Source organism: Heterodontus francisci, chromosome 11, assembly GCF_036365525.1.
Source record: "Heterodontus francisci isolate sHetFra1 chromosome 11, sHetFra1.hap1, whole genome shotgun sequence".
Classification (NCBI taxonomy): Eukaryota; Metazoa; Chordata; class Chondrichthyes; order Heterodontiformes; family Heterodontidae; genus Heterodontus; species Heterodontus francisci.
Window position 1 is genome coordinate 73,290,649 of NC_090381.1, and position 15,392 is coordinate 73,306,040.

Genomic DNA, 15,392 nt, shown 5'->3' on the forward strand with positions numbered 1-15,392 from the left:
TTGGTTCATTTTCAATCATCAAGCAATCGTAAAAATGTACTTACAATTTAAGATTGTGATTCAGCGCTTTGGTGCCACAACTCACAGCTTTAGAGTTGTAGGATGCAGGTGTTAGTCTCTGTTTCCCCACAGGGCTCCTTCCTGATCTCAGTTATATTGTCAGGGGCAGGTGGTGAGTGAGAGGCAGGTGCTTCACTGCATGGAATTAGAGAAAACCAGAAGGCAAGTTGCTACTGGCCTTTTCTGTACATTCCCTAATATCTCGTCCCAGAGTGGCATTAGAAAAGTTTGAGGAGTACCTTACTTCATCGATCAAGAGATCTTTAAAAAAGTAGAAAATACAAGTCAAAAGCTCAGCAATGTTTCTATTGAACTGTGTGAGGGATTGCAACCTGAGAAACATGACTGGGAATCTATACTTGTTTATGAGTGACTGTGGGCAGTAACCTTATCGTTTGCATAAGTATTTATTTCTTATGCTAAAGAAAAAAATATAGATATGAAGGTAATTATATGGCAATAGACAGTCTCTAATATTTTAAAGAAAATTAGAGGGGGTAAGTTTCACCTTCAGTTAATTCGCAGCTGCAGATCAGCTGTGCATTATTCGCCCAGTTTGATTTTTCTTCCGCTGGTTTGAATTGAAATGAAAATCAGATGCTTTCTAAAGGGTTACTGATGCACACTGCCAGTTTTACACCCAAATGACAAGTTGAACATCTACCCCTCAGTTTATATGCTATTACCTCTCTGCTGAATCAGATCAATGCAGCACAGAAGCTGTCTCATACCTCTTGGACTCAGCACTTTCATTTTAGCATTATCCTTCAGTGCATTACTTGGTGTTTCATAACTTTCCATCTTTCATGATCCTCAGCTCTGCATGATGGAGAAGATGCCTATATTCTGGGACCTGAGGTCAGATGTAACCATTGAGAGCCAGGTGCTTTTTGGGCTTCCAGTGTAGTGTTTCCAGGTCTTCAAAGAATGAGTTTTGGAGGTGTCGAGTGACTGATCAAGTGTCCAAACAATGTTAAACGCCTTTTGGCATAAAGTATAACTCCAGTAGAGTATAAAACTGGGTTTAAAATGTGGCCTGTTAAGTTTGCTGAGCACTTTGTAAACTGATGTAGAGTTTTTGTTGATGCTTTGAGACTCAAGATATCAATCCACTGCTTTCATAACATTCTAAGTTTATTACACAGGAACCGAGGACTGCGCATAAAAGTAAGCACACATTCCTAAATCTGTGCCCTGGCAACAAAAGTGTGATTCCAGCCAGTACACCAGGTGCTGCTGGATGCAGACTGATTCTGTAATTGGTCTCAGATCAGTAGCAGAACATAACCAAAGGCAAAATGAAAGAATGCATTGTGAAATTATTACAGTCTATGTGAACCAAATAGGTGTAAACGACATCTGCTAAAATCTGTACAACGTAGCAATAGCTACATTGGCAGAATTGGAAGCGAGCTCATTTATGAGAAAAGGCAGCATAAAGTGCATTATTCACATACAGTACAGGTGTATGAGTCACAGAGGCATTTCTTACTTATAGGTTAAAATGTTTGTTCTCATCAGGTACAATCACAATGTGCCAATGTATAATGCCAATCTTCATCTCAACATATATTTGTTAGGAACATGCCCATAGACACGATGCTTACAATTGTCTCCATTGTGCTTTGCCCACAGGCACTGATGATCAATGCAGAGAATACTTGCTGGCACCTACATTTTTCCACAGATTGGGCTGGATTTTGTTCCCAGCCCAACGTCAGGTCACACCGTGAATGGTGTTGCCAATGCCGCCCCCACCATGTGATTAGGTGGGATGGGACAGGCGCCGTGAATATGCTAAGTGGCTGTCCACCACAGAATCACGGCAGCACAACATCGCATATCCTGCGTGGGGCAGCCGCCATTTTCTGTACCCAGCAGCAGGACAACAAAATCCAGCCCATTATGTGTGCTCTGCTGGCTTTAGGCAACTATGTATAAATAAGACATGGGTTCACCAGGTTTTAATCTGTTCCTGGTGTGTTTTCTGGTTGTAAACTCCTGTCCTTGTTTGAGCAGCAAGGTAAAAGGGTGAACAACTTCATTATAATAATTGAAACAAAAATACTAATGGAAAGAGCAGTGAGTTGACAATTAAAAAGGCCATGCATTAATTTCTTCCATTCGAATCATCAGGACTGACTGATAAGCAACTTTCTTCATGCAGCCATCTTACTTACATTGTGTTTGCTGGTTCCTACTGGCCAAATTGAAAAAGCAGTATTTTTGCATGTAGCCACAAGTTTGCGTCTTTAGATTAAAACACATGTACATACACAGAATTTTAACCCACCACTTATTGTTCAGTGTTCTTTCATGAAAAGTAACGTTCTGTATTTTAATGCTTTTTTACTTCCATTTATATCATACCTTATCATATCTTTCAGAAACACCTCAAAAGTATTTTACATTTAGTGAATTGCTTTGAAGTGCAGTCACTATTGTTAATCAGGAAAACTGAAGTTACCCGATTCGTGTTACTAATTATTCCCATACATTGTAAAACAAACAAAAAACGTGTCCACAGGAATATGATCTTTCAGAAAATAAGTTAATGTTCAATTATTTGTTATATTCCGTAGCCATCAGTTGTAAGAAAGCTAGCAGTTTATGAATATAAATTGTGGCAACCTCTGATGACAGTGAAACCAGTATTTCACTGCTCCATTCCATCAAGCAGTGCACGAATATGAACTGTTTTAGATTGTGTGCAGACCTGTCTAATCTGCCCTCTGAACTATGTATGGGGTCAGTATCTGTGCTGGTGCCTACAAGGGTGAAATTGAGAGACTTCTTCCACAGAGCTGTCCTCCGCTCCTCCGCTCACCCATGGCTCTGTACGGCTTCTGGACTTGAAATGGAAGGAGGGACAGTTAATGTCAAGGTTAAGCAGAAAGAGATGAATGGCTGCTGAAAGCACCAGCACTTAGTCACGCAGTGTGTTGAGTGATAATTGAGCGGGAAAGGAAAAAGAGGGTAATGCACAGAAACCAAACACAACTCAACCTCCAGTCTCATCACTAACTGCAGGCTTGCTTGTCCCCTCCCATGACGTCCAGGACCATCTCCTCAAGTGGGGACAGGCCATGAATATAGACTCTCCCTCCTCCAGTACTCACCTGATCCCTTGTATTACTTGCCAGCTTTTTCTGCAAGAAATAAGGAAGTGCGTTGGTGATAGCCTCGTGAGATAGTTTGAGAATGTGTATTTCATGTTCAAATAGTATGGTTTGGTAGGAAAGAAAGAGAGCGGTGGGGAAGTGAGGGAAGAAATAGTGAGGAAACTAGCAGGTGTGTTGTGGGTGAGTAGTAGTAGAAGGAGGTATAGTGAAGTGTGCTGCAATATTTCCAGGAGAGTCAGGGGAAACAGAAGGGAAGGCTTGTGAGCAGTGGGGCTACAGGTGGCGCAGTATTGAGGAGTGAGCTATGTGAGATCTGAGCTAGGAATCCTATCTTTGAAAACCTGCAGAGATCGTTAAAGCTCTTGCAGTGTTGCAGCCATATGTCATGGTACAATGCTCCTGACATCGACTTCTTTTGCTGCCTCTTGCCATTGCTGCATGGCCATTTGTCTCGAAATTCTTTGCCCCCTCACCAATCTGATGGGAACAGCACATCAATTCTCCAGTGGAATTACTCCACCAGGATTCCCACTGCAGAATCTGAGAACCTGCAGGACTTCACTGTAGCTGTTTCAGGTGTGTCTGTAGTATCCATGGCAGACAGCAGTATTCAGCAGCTAAAGTCCACCTCCCCTTTAAGAAGTACAGGTTGCCTTTAAATAGCATCATGGACACATTATTTTCAGGGCCCCGATTAGGCGAGTTGCCAATGAGCAGTGCAAGTATAGCTGGCAGCCACCTGTTCAATGTTAATGCAACACAGGGACCAATTTCTCTATTTAATGGACTCCACATGTTCAGGTGAGAACACAGGCACGCACCAATTTCTACCCTTCTGTGTTTCATATTTCTGGTGTTGGGAAATGGCTCAATGTTCAATCTATTACTAATTATATACAATATATATTGCATTGGTGGTAATATAGATGTAATGTATCCCAGAAAAAGGCACATGCACATGTATGCATGCATGTACATAACAAACATAGACTATACATAGCCATTTAACTATAAATTTAAGATTGCTTTTTTTAAGTTAGGCAATGGGTTTTGCAAAGCAGCTATTACTTCCTGTGAAGCTGCAGCTTTAAGACATGCAACACAGATGTTCACACTTTTCTTGGATTTTCCGGGATTAGGGGAGGCGGTGGTGTAGTGGTATTGTCAGTGAACTAATAACCCAGAGACCCAGGGTATTTTTCTGCAGACCAGGGGTTCGAATTCCACCATAGCAGAAAGTGGAATTTGAATTCAATTAATAAATCTGAAATTAAAAGCTAGTCTAATGATGGCCATGAAACCATTGTTGATTGTTGTAAAAACCCATCTGGTTCACTAATGTCCTTTAGGGAAGGAAATCTACTGTCCTTACCTGGTCTGGTCTACATGTGACTCCAGACCCACAGCAATGTGGTTGACTCTTAAATGCCCTTTGAAATGGTCTAGCAAGCCACTCAGTTGTATCTAGCTGCTATGAAGTTGATAAAATGGAATGAAACTGGATGGACCACCCGGCATCGACCTAGGCACCGGAAACGACAAAGGCAAACCCAGCCCTGTTGACCCTGCAAAGTCCTCCTTACTATCATCTGGGGGCTTGTGCCAAAGTTGGGAGAGCTATTCCACAGACTAGTCAAGCAACAGCCTGACATAGTCACATTCACGGAATCATACCTTACAGAAAATGTCCCAGACACTGCCATCACCATCCCCGGGTATGTCCTGTCCTGCAGGACAGACCCACCAGACGTTGTGGCACAGTGGTATACTGTCAGGAGTGAGATGTCCTTGGAGTCCTCAACATCAATTCCAGACCCCATGAAGTCTCATGGCATCAGGTCAAACATGGGCAAGGAAACCTCCTGCTGATTATCACCAACTGCCCTCCCTCAGCTGATGAATCAGTACTCCTCCATGTTGATCACCACTTAGAGGAAGCACTGAGGATGGCAAGGGCACATAATGTACTCTGAGTGGGGGTCTTCAATGTCCATCACCAAGAGTGGCTCGGTAACACTATTACTGACCGAGCTGGCTGAGTCCTGAAGGGCATAGCTGCTAGACTGGGAATGCGGCAGATGGTGAGGGAGCCAACAAGAGGGAAAAACATACTTGACCTCGTGCTCACCTATCTGTCTGATGCAGATGCATCTGTCCATGACAGTATTGGTAGGAGTGACCACCACACAGTCCTTGTGGAGACAAAGTCTTGTCTTTACATTGAGGATACCGTCCATCGTGTAGTATGGAACTGCCACCATGCTAAATGGAATAGATTTCAAACAAATCTAGCAATGCAAAACTGGGCATCCATGAGGCGCTGTGGGCAATCAGCAGCAGCAGCAGAATTGTACTCAACCACAATTTCTAACCTCATGGCCCAGCATATTACCCACTCTACCATTACCATCAAGCCAGGAGACCAACCCTGGTTCAATGAATAGGGCAGGAGGGCATGCCAGGAGCAGCACCAGGCATACCTCAAAATAACGTGTCAACCTGATGAAGCTACAACACAGGATTACTTGCATGCCAAGCAGCCTACAATAGACAGAACTAAGCGAACCTATGACCAACGGATCAGATCTAAGCTCTGCAGTCCTGCTACATCCAGCCGTGAATGGTGGTGGACAATTAAACAACTAACTTGAGGAGGAGGATCCACAAATATCCCCATCCTCAATGATGGGGGGGGGCCCAGCACATCAGTGCGAAAGATAAGGCTGAAACATTTGCAACAATGATGATCCATCTCGGCCTCCTCCTGATGTCTCCAGCATCACAGATGTCAGATTCAGCCAATTCGATTCACTCCGCGTGATATCAAGAAATGACTGAAGGCACTGGATACTGCAAAAGCTATGTGGCCTGACAATATTCCGGAATAGTACAGAAGACCTGTGCTCCAGAACTTGCCACGCCCCTAGCCAAGCTGTTCCAGTACAGCTACAACACAGGCATCTACCTGGCAATGTGGAAAATTGCCCAGGCATGTCCTGTACACAAAAATCAGGACAGGTCCAACCAGGCCAATTACCACCCCATCAGTCTACTATCAATCATCAGTAAAGTGATGGAAGGTGTCATCGACAATGCTATCAAGTGGCACTTGCTTAGGAATAACCTGCTCAGTGATGCAAAGTTTGGGTTCCGCCAGGGCCACTCAGCTCCTGACCTCATTACAGGCTTGGTTCAAACATGGACAAAAGAGATGAATTCAAGAGGTGAGGTGAGAATGACTGCCCTTGACTTCAAGGCACCATTTGACCGAGTATGGCATCAAGGAGCCCTAGCAAAACTGAAGTCAATGGGAATCAGGGGGAAAACTCTCCACAGGTTGGGGTCATACCTAGCACAAAGGAAGATGGTTGTGGTTGTTGGAGGTCAATCATCTGAGCTCCATGACATCACTGCAGGAGTTCCTCAGGGTAGTGTCCTAGGCCCAACCATCTTCAGCTGCTTCATCAACGACCTTCCTTCAATCATAAGGTCAGAAGTGGGGATGTTCGCTGATGACTGCACAATGTTGAGCACCATTCATGACTCCTCAGATACTGAAACAGTCTGTGTAGAAATGCAGCAAGACCTGGACAATATCCAGGCTTGGGCTGATAAGTGGCAAGTAACATTCGTGCCACACAAGTGACAGGCAATGACCATCTCCAATTAGAGAGATTCTAACCACCCCCCTTGACATTCAATGGCATTATGATCACTGAATCCCCCGCTATCAACATCCTGGGGGTTACCATTGACCAGAGCCTGAACCGAGTAGCCATGTAAATACCGTGGCTCCAAGAGCAGGTCAGAGGCTAGGAATTCTGCGGTGAGTAACTCACCTCCTGATTCCCCAAAGCCTGTCCACCATCTACAGGGCACAAGTCAGGAGTGCGATGGAATACTCTCCACTTGCCTGGATGGGTGCAGCTCCAACAACACTCAAAAAGCTCGACACCATCCAGGACAAAGCAGCCCGCTTGATTGGCACCCCATCCATAAACATTTGCTCCCTCTACCACCGATGCACAGTGGCAGCAATGTGTACCATCTACAAGATGCACTGCAGCAACACACCAAGGCTCCTTCGACAGCACCTTTAAAAGCCGTGACCTCTACCAACTAGAAGGGCAAGGGCAGTAAATGCATGGGAACAGCACCACCTGCAAGTTCCCCTCCAAGTCACACACCATCCTGACTTGGAACTATATCACCGTTCCTTCACTGTCACTGGGTCAAAATCCTGGAACTCCCTTCCTAACAGCACTATCGGTGTACCTACCTCACATGGACTGCAGCGGTTCAAGAAAGCAGCTCACCATCATCTTCTCAAGGGCAATTAGGGATGGGTAATAAATGCTGGCCTATCCAGTGATGCCCACATCCCATGAATGAATAAAAAAAAGTCTCAATGTTTTTGAGCTGTTTTCACAATCCTACTGTATCTGTGCTTGGAAGTACAACTTTGTCTACTGACTTTCCATTAACTGTATTAAATTAAAGCATTTTATCATAAAATGTGGTGATTTTATTGCACAAATTATTGCTATTAAACAATGATTGTATCACTTGCGATTACAATTGCTTTCTAAGATGTATAGGAATGTAAGAGGGTGGCGGAAATTACATTCCGGCTTTGGGCCACTGCTGTATAATATTTTTAACACTCAGTGACTTTGACTATAGCTTGTGGAAAACTTACAGAATGGAGATTAGAAGCTGTATTGTTTGTTTATGAGACAGAGGCCAGAAAACATACTAGCAGGAGAAACAATAGTTGATGCCCAGAGCTCCCGCAATGGAAAGCAACCTCATTTCCCTCCAAACGACTCCAGCCATTTAAGTGCTGAAGGCATCAATCACAACTGAGGCCTTCAGTGGGAGTCTTCCTTTCAATCTTTTGGGTCCTTCTGCCCCTCTAAGATCCCTCACTGCTTTTTCTGGTGATGCAGCAACTTCCCCTCATTGTCAGCATTGTCAAGGTTCTCTGCCTTTGCACTGGCGGCTTCCTCATGATGGCAGGAATCCTTCCATGCATATTTAATGAGTCATGACTGAGCTGTGGCAGAAATGGAACTGCTCCAAGAACAGAAACCCCCCCTCAATCTATTGCAATAAATTTCCACAGGGGGTTCTCCCAATCGCCAGCTGTACTTTGACAGACGATCCATTAAAACCCTGGAGAAATTCTGTAAATACCGCTGACGGTATTTCTCTGAGGCTTCTGTGGATGTTCCATCAAAATTACAGCAGACAATTGGGAGAATTCCATGCCCGTATCTTTAATTATTAATTCTGCTACTTTGCTTTCCCAAATTTGTGAAACATCATTTAAAGACACAAACTAGAAGATATACAGCCATTAAAAACTAATAGTCCAATCGTTAAAACTAGACTCAATGAATAAATTTAATCTGAAATAAATGGAACTAATTCTCTTGGGTTGAATAGTAATGACTTCTCAGGACTTTTTCCCATTTATCAATACTAATTAAAAACTCAATCTCCAGACCATTTATCTGGTACAACAGGAGATTGTGGAGATTTTTCAATGATAATACTATTGTAAATGCTTTAGAAAAATCATCTGTATATGTAAAAAGATCTATAAAAACAATCCACTTAAAGATTCAAAAATATTTTCAGCAAAATTCATCAGCATACTTTCCCTGCTAAAAGATTGGAAGAGATAATCTGTCATAACTACAGTCACACAATAGCATATCAATCAGGCATATATTGAGCAGACTGAGTTATTGCATTTTCAGTTGTTTATCTTTAATCTTTCACCGTTGATCCAGCCATGCTATGCTTAATTCCAGTGAAAATGGTTATTTCCCATTATCAGTGTTGACATAGGCCATCATCATAGGCAGTGCCCCTGGAACTTCCAAATTACAGTGAACTGGGACTGCCAGTAGTAATGGAGCTACAAGTAGAAGCGGCTGGCAGGAGGGAGATGTGGGAAGATTTGAAGATGCCAGAAAAAGAGCAGGAGAAAAAAGGTTCTGTATAAGAACACAGAAACGAAGTTGTAAATCACCAAATACTTGATCGCATTAGGGCCAATGTTTCTCTCCACTGTGCGTGAAGTGGGTTTAAATTATGAGCACAATGTGGCCAGAAGAATGAAACTCAACTTCTATGAAGACATCACTGAGAAACTCTGCATCAGAAGAGTTCACTTCTCAAAAGTTGCATTTGGCCATCTCTGTGACCTCCTGCATGAAGATGTCAGGTCACACTGATTTGCCAGAATTGCACTGTGACAAGGAAGGTATTCACTGCACTCAAACTTTACAGATCAGACTTCTTGCATGTAGCTATGAAGGATCCCTGCAACATCATCCATGGAGTAGTAAGATACATCAGCTTACTGCCACCCTATACAGCAGATCAGCACACTTTATTAGTTTTCACATCACAGCCTGGCAGCTAAGAGAAAAGGCCACACAATTCTATGGAGTTGCATGGAATCTGCCTAAACCAAGTGTAGAGATGAATTCTGAAGAAAGCCATGTGCAGCTTGGGAATATTGAGCATTACAAGTTGTCGAGAGGTGTTATTGGCCAAGCAGACCCTGGTGATGAGGGAGGGGGAAGAGTATTACTGGAGAAGTGGCCTTTGCCGCCAGGGGCTCTCTGTGGGCCACAGATTGCCCATGGAGGAGCACCCCCACAAGCCCGCAGGGAGGCCGCCTTGTTTTACTGGGTGACCTCCCCATGTGGCAGAGCCCCCCTGACTGGTTTAATTCCAATGGCAGTTGGAAGAGCCCTTAAGTGGCTACTGATTGGCAGCACTCATACTCAAGATGGACTCCTCTATTTTTCTGTGCAAAGGCATGCCCTGCCTCTGGAAATTCTGACAGATGCATACACATTTCCCATTGCTGCTCCACAACTACCTTTTAGTATATAACCCCTGAGACTAAGCATCTGTGTCCAACTGAGCAGAGCTTGAAATTTCCTGTGCGGTCCCACGGAGACTCTCCAATGCTGTCCCTGTCTCCAGCACCTGCTCCTGCTCACATGTGATGTGCTCCTTACCATGTGACACCCTATCTTACTGAGAAGCTGGACCCACCATGGTGTGTGTATCTGCACTGGTGAAGGGTGTGCCGTGTCATGTGACGGTACATCGTCAGAATGCAGATCTTCCTCTGAGGACTCCACAGCCTCCTCCCTCCATTCCTGCGCCGACTCCTGCAATGAGCTTGTGGGAGATGAAAGTTAATGCCGAAGGTTGATGAAATTGAGTTCCAAGTTAGTCATAGTGCAGATCATGACATTGAATGTATTGCTGACATCGACTTAACATGAATGGCACTTAAGTGCCAAGTGGCAGCATGATATCTAATGCTGTAACCAGGTCCCTGGGTCACTTCCATCGCCAACAGTCTGTCATGCTGCTACCCTGCTGATCTCCAGGGCTTCCTCCTCCATTGAGGTTTGGGTGGCCATGGTTGCAGCTCCACCCCTGGTTTTCTGCCTCTCCTTAGAGTTGTAGGCTCTCTTCTCCTGCAATGAGAAAAGGCAGAGAGTTAGGGGTTGAGAAGTGAAATAATTGCTGAGGATAAAGGGTAGACATTTGAGGAGGGTGACTGAGGAATGGTAGCAAGAGGGCAATGGGTTGTGGATGAATGTGAGTGCTTTCTGTTGAGATGGAGATTTAAAGAGGAGGCTAGTGAGAAAGGAATGTGTGTGACAGTCAGTAGAGTGCTGTGCAGGAGACTGTTAGGAAGGTGAGAGAGTGGTGGCTGCCAGCTGAGAATTGTAGGGCACTCACCTTGCAAGCTCTCATGAGGTCATTGAACCTTTCCTGGCACTCCTGCTGCTCACTGCCTCAGCAACTTCATGTCATGCCAGCTTGGTAAGGCCAGCTGGCCTCCTCCGGTTGTCCTCTGAAAAGAGCACTTCTCTCCGTGCCGTCACTGCTTGAACCATGACTACCGGGAATGAGTCTTTCCATGTCTTTCATCCATGCTCCTGCTCTTTCCTCCCTCACAATGCCTGTTTTCCTCTAAACAGTGCTGGCATTGTGAGTTCTGTCGGGGTCCCTTTAAATAACAATCCTTCATTGCTGCAGGAGATGCATCATCCACCCACCCACCCTCCCTAATTGGCCGGGGAACCTGGAAGTGGGCTGCTAATTGGTTTGCTCTGAGAAAGAGCAACCACAAAGCCTGCAAATTGAAGAGTCAGGTTCCCGACCCAAATGGTCCTGCCGTTGCAGTAGGGTCTAAGTTGGTATGATTCCACTTTAAATAATTAATTATCTATGAAGCAACTGTGGATGTGAAAACACTTTACAAGTTCTCGAGGGCTTTCTACCACAGGCACTTATCCATCACAAGACTTCTATGGTTCAGACATGGAGAGCCAAGCACCAGGGTTCAAATATTTTAAGAAAAATTAATACCTATTTCACTGTTTGAATTTAAAAAATAAATGCAAATGAAACCAACCCAGATTTTTGTAAGTCCAGCTGCTTTGCTAGCTCGTCAACAGCTGTGTTGGTGAGACATGGTAAATGTCATCACACAACACAAAAGAAATTACCCTTATTCCTTGAGTGGAGAGAACATATTTTGCTTTCCATTGGTGCATGCAGGTCATTATTATTTTAGAGGTGGCAGGATTCTTTAAAGTTAATATTCTGAATGTTTGATATAGGGCAATAGACTTGATAATTTCAGGCCACTCTTGCTTCCGCATACCTCTACTAGCCAGCACATCTTCAAACTAATCTTCTCTGGAAAAGTTACAAGCAAAATACGTTTCTTCTACTTAGCATGTTTACTTGGCATCAGATATAAACTGCATAATATGATTTTCCAGCTACCTTCATGAGATTTCTTCTTTCAAACTAAATAAGGAACTTAGTCCCATCTTATCCTATTGGTAATTTGGTCACACCTATGAGATTTGGTTATATTTTTCTTTCTGACCTGGTGCACTGCACAACCACAGTGAACACAAAAATAAAATAGATGCCTTGCAATAGGAAGCAATAGTTTCTTTGTTGTCAGATGATTGAAGAGCTGCCTAAAAAGCACAAACTGTCTGAGAGGATTGGGCTGAGTAAAGGGCTTTATTTTAAAACAGCATTTTATTTTGTTATTTGAGAACTGAGTCAATATTTAATAAAAATAAAGCCTAAACCGTTCTTTACAAAGAATCCATTGTGAAAGGTTTTAGCTTGTTTGCCATTCACAATGTAAAAACTTTAAAAAGAAATGCAACTTTTGCAAACTATAAATTGGGCTAGATACATTCACTTCTCATATGTTTCATCTTGTTATCTTTTCCCCTTTTATGATTCAGCTGATATCCTTAGTGTTCGCCTTTTCCTTTTCAACTCAGCCTCTTAAGGCCTGGAGAAAAAAGGAAAATCAACTTAATTTTGTTAACTTCAAAGGGTACAGATAATGCTGGCAACATGTGCAAGCGCCAGGAAAAGGTTTAATTTGTGTAAGCTATGTGGCTTTAAAATCTTGCAGCAATTGTTTCATTACACTGTACTGTAACAGTGAAAAAAAACTTTTAATTTGATTGGTTGGATAATGTTAAGTACGCAGCATATTTGATTTGTTTCAAAATAAGTGGATGGCAAAATGGAAAAGGTGCAGAGCTAATAGGGACATAGGAACATAGGAGCAGGAGTAGGCCATTCAGCCCATCGAGCCTGCCCCGCCATGCATTATGATCATGGCTGATCATCCACTTCAATGCCTTTTTCCCATACAATCCTCATATCCCCTTATGTCATTGGTATTTAGAAATCTGTCAATCTCTGCTTTAAACATACTCAATGACTGAGCTTCCACAGCCCTCTGGGGTAGAGAATTCCAAAGATTCACAACCCTCTGAATAAAGAAATTTCTCCTCATCTCTGGCCTAAGTGGCTTCCTCCTTATTTTGAAATTGTGTTCCCTGGTTCTAGACTCCCCAACCAGGGGAAACACCTTAGCTGCATATACCCTGTCTATCCCTTTAAGTATTTTGTAGATTTCAATTAGATCACTTCTCATTCTTCGAAACTCTGGAGAATACAGGCCCAGTTTCTCCAATTTCTCTTCATTGGACAGTCCCGCCATCCCGGGAACAAGTCTGGTGAATCTTCGTTGCACTCCATCTATGGCAATAATATCCTTCGTAAGGTAAGGGGGCCAAAACTGCACACAGTATTCCAAGTGCGGTCTAATCAAGGTTCTATACAATTGAAGCAAGTCTTCACTACTCCAGTACTCAAATCCTCTTGTGATAAAGGTTAACATACCATTCGCCTTCCTAATTGCTTGCTGCACCTGCATGTTAGCTTACAGTGACTTATTGGGAAGGACACCCAGGTTCCTTTGTACATCTACACTTTCTAATCTCTTACCATTTAAGAGATACTCTGCACATCTATTCCTCCTACCAAAGTGGATAATCTCACATTTTTCCACATTATATTCCATCTGCAACATTCTTGCCCACTCATTAAGTTTATCCAAATCCCCTTGAAGCCGCTTTGCATCTTCCTCACAACACACATTCCCACCTAGTTTTGTATCATCTGCGGACATGGAAGTACAACATTTGGTCCCCACATCCAAATTATTGATATATATTGTGAACAACTGGGGCCTAAGTACTGATCCCTGTGGTACCCTACTAGTCACAGCTTGCCAATGCGAGAATGACTTGTCTATTCCTCCTCTCTGCTTTCTGCCTGTTAACTAATCCGAAATCCATGCCAGTATATTACCTCCTATCCCATGTGCTTTAATTTTGCTAACCAACCTCCTGTAGGGGATTTTATCACAAGCCTTCTGAAAATCCAAGTATACCATGTCCACTGACTCCCCTTTATCAATTGTTAGTAACATCCTCAAAAAACTCCAACAGGCTCATCAGACATGATTTTCCATTCATAAATCCATGTTGACTACCCAATCAGATCATTATTGTCCAAGTGTCCATTTATCACATCTTTTAGAATAGATTCTAGCATTTTCCCAATGACTGATGTAAGTCTAACAGCTCAGTAATTCCCTGTTTTCTCTCTCCCTCCCCTCTTAAATAGTGGGGTGACATTTGCGACCTTCCAATCTGCAGGAACCACTCCAGAATCTATATCATTTTGGAAGATGATCACCAATGCATCCATTATCTCTATAGCTACCTCTTTCAACACTCTGAGATGTAGAATATCAGGTCCTGGGAACTTATCAGCCTTCAGCCCCACTAATTTCTCCAATATAACCTTCTTACTAATGATAATTTCCTTCAATTCCTCATTCCCCCTATTCCCTCGGATCTCTAATTCTGGGAGATTTCCTGTATCTTCCTCAGTGAAGACAGACACGAAGTAATCATTTAGCTTCATTGCCATTTCTCTATTCCCCATTATAAATTCTCCTGACTCTGCCTGTAATGGACCCATGTTTGTCTTAGGCAAATGTTTCCTTTTTACATATCTGTAGAAGCTTTTACAGTCCGTTTTTATATTTTTTGCCAGCTTACATTAATATTCTATTCTCCCTTTCTTTATCAGTTTCTTTGTCATCCTTTGCTGTACTCTAAAATCCTACCAATCCTCAGGCTTACTACTATTTCTGGCAACTTTATAGGCCTTTACATTTAATCTTATACAATACTTAAGTTGCTTTGTTAGCCATGGTTGACTGCCTTTTCTTTTTGGGTTTTTATGCCTTGAAGGAATGTATAGTTGCTGTAACCTATGTAATATTTCTTTACTGTCAGACCTTTTAATGTATTTTCCCAATCCACCTTAGCCAATTTGCCCCTCATACCTTCATTCACAATGAAAATGAAAACTGTGTTTTAATTAAATGCTTCTCAGTAGAAAATGTCTCATTTAAAAAAAAGATCAGCCACTTACTCACTCTTGCCATTGCCAAATTCTGTAAGCTTATATCGCAGTGAATCAACTTGAAAATCCTTGATCCCATTTTCAAATCCTTCCATGACTTCGCTCCACCCTCACCTGAGTGACCTTCCTCAGCTATATATCCCTCCCCTCACCATTTCCGCCTTTGATTCCAGATCACTGCTTGTTTCCTGCTCTCAACCTTTCACCATCGAAGGTTGTTCAGTCACTGTACTTTTGGTCTCTGAAATTATATCCCCAAACCATTTCATCTCTTAATTTCCTCCCATCTTCAAAAACCTCCTAAAATCCTTCTGTACTTTTGTTTTCACCCTGCTT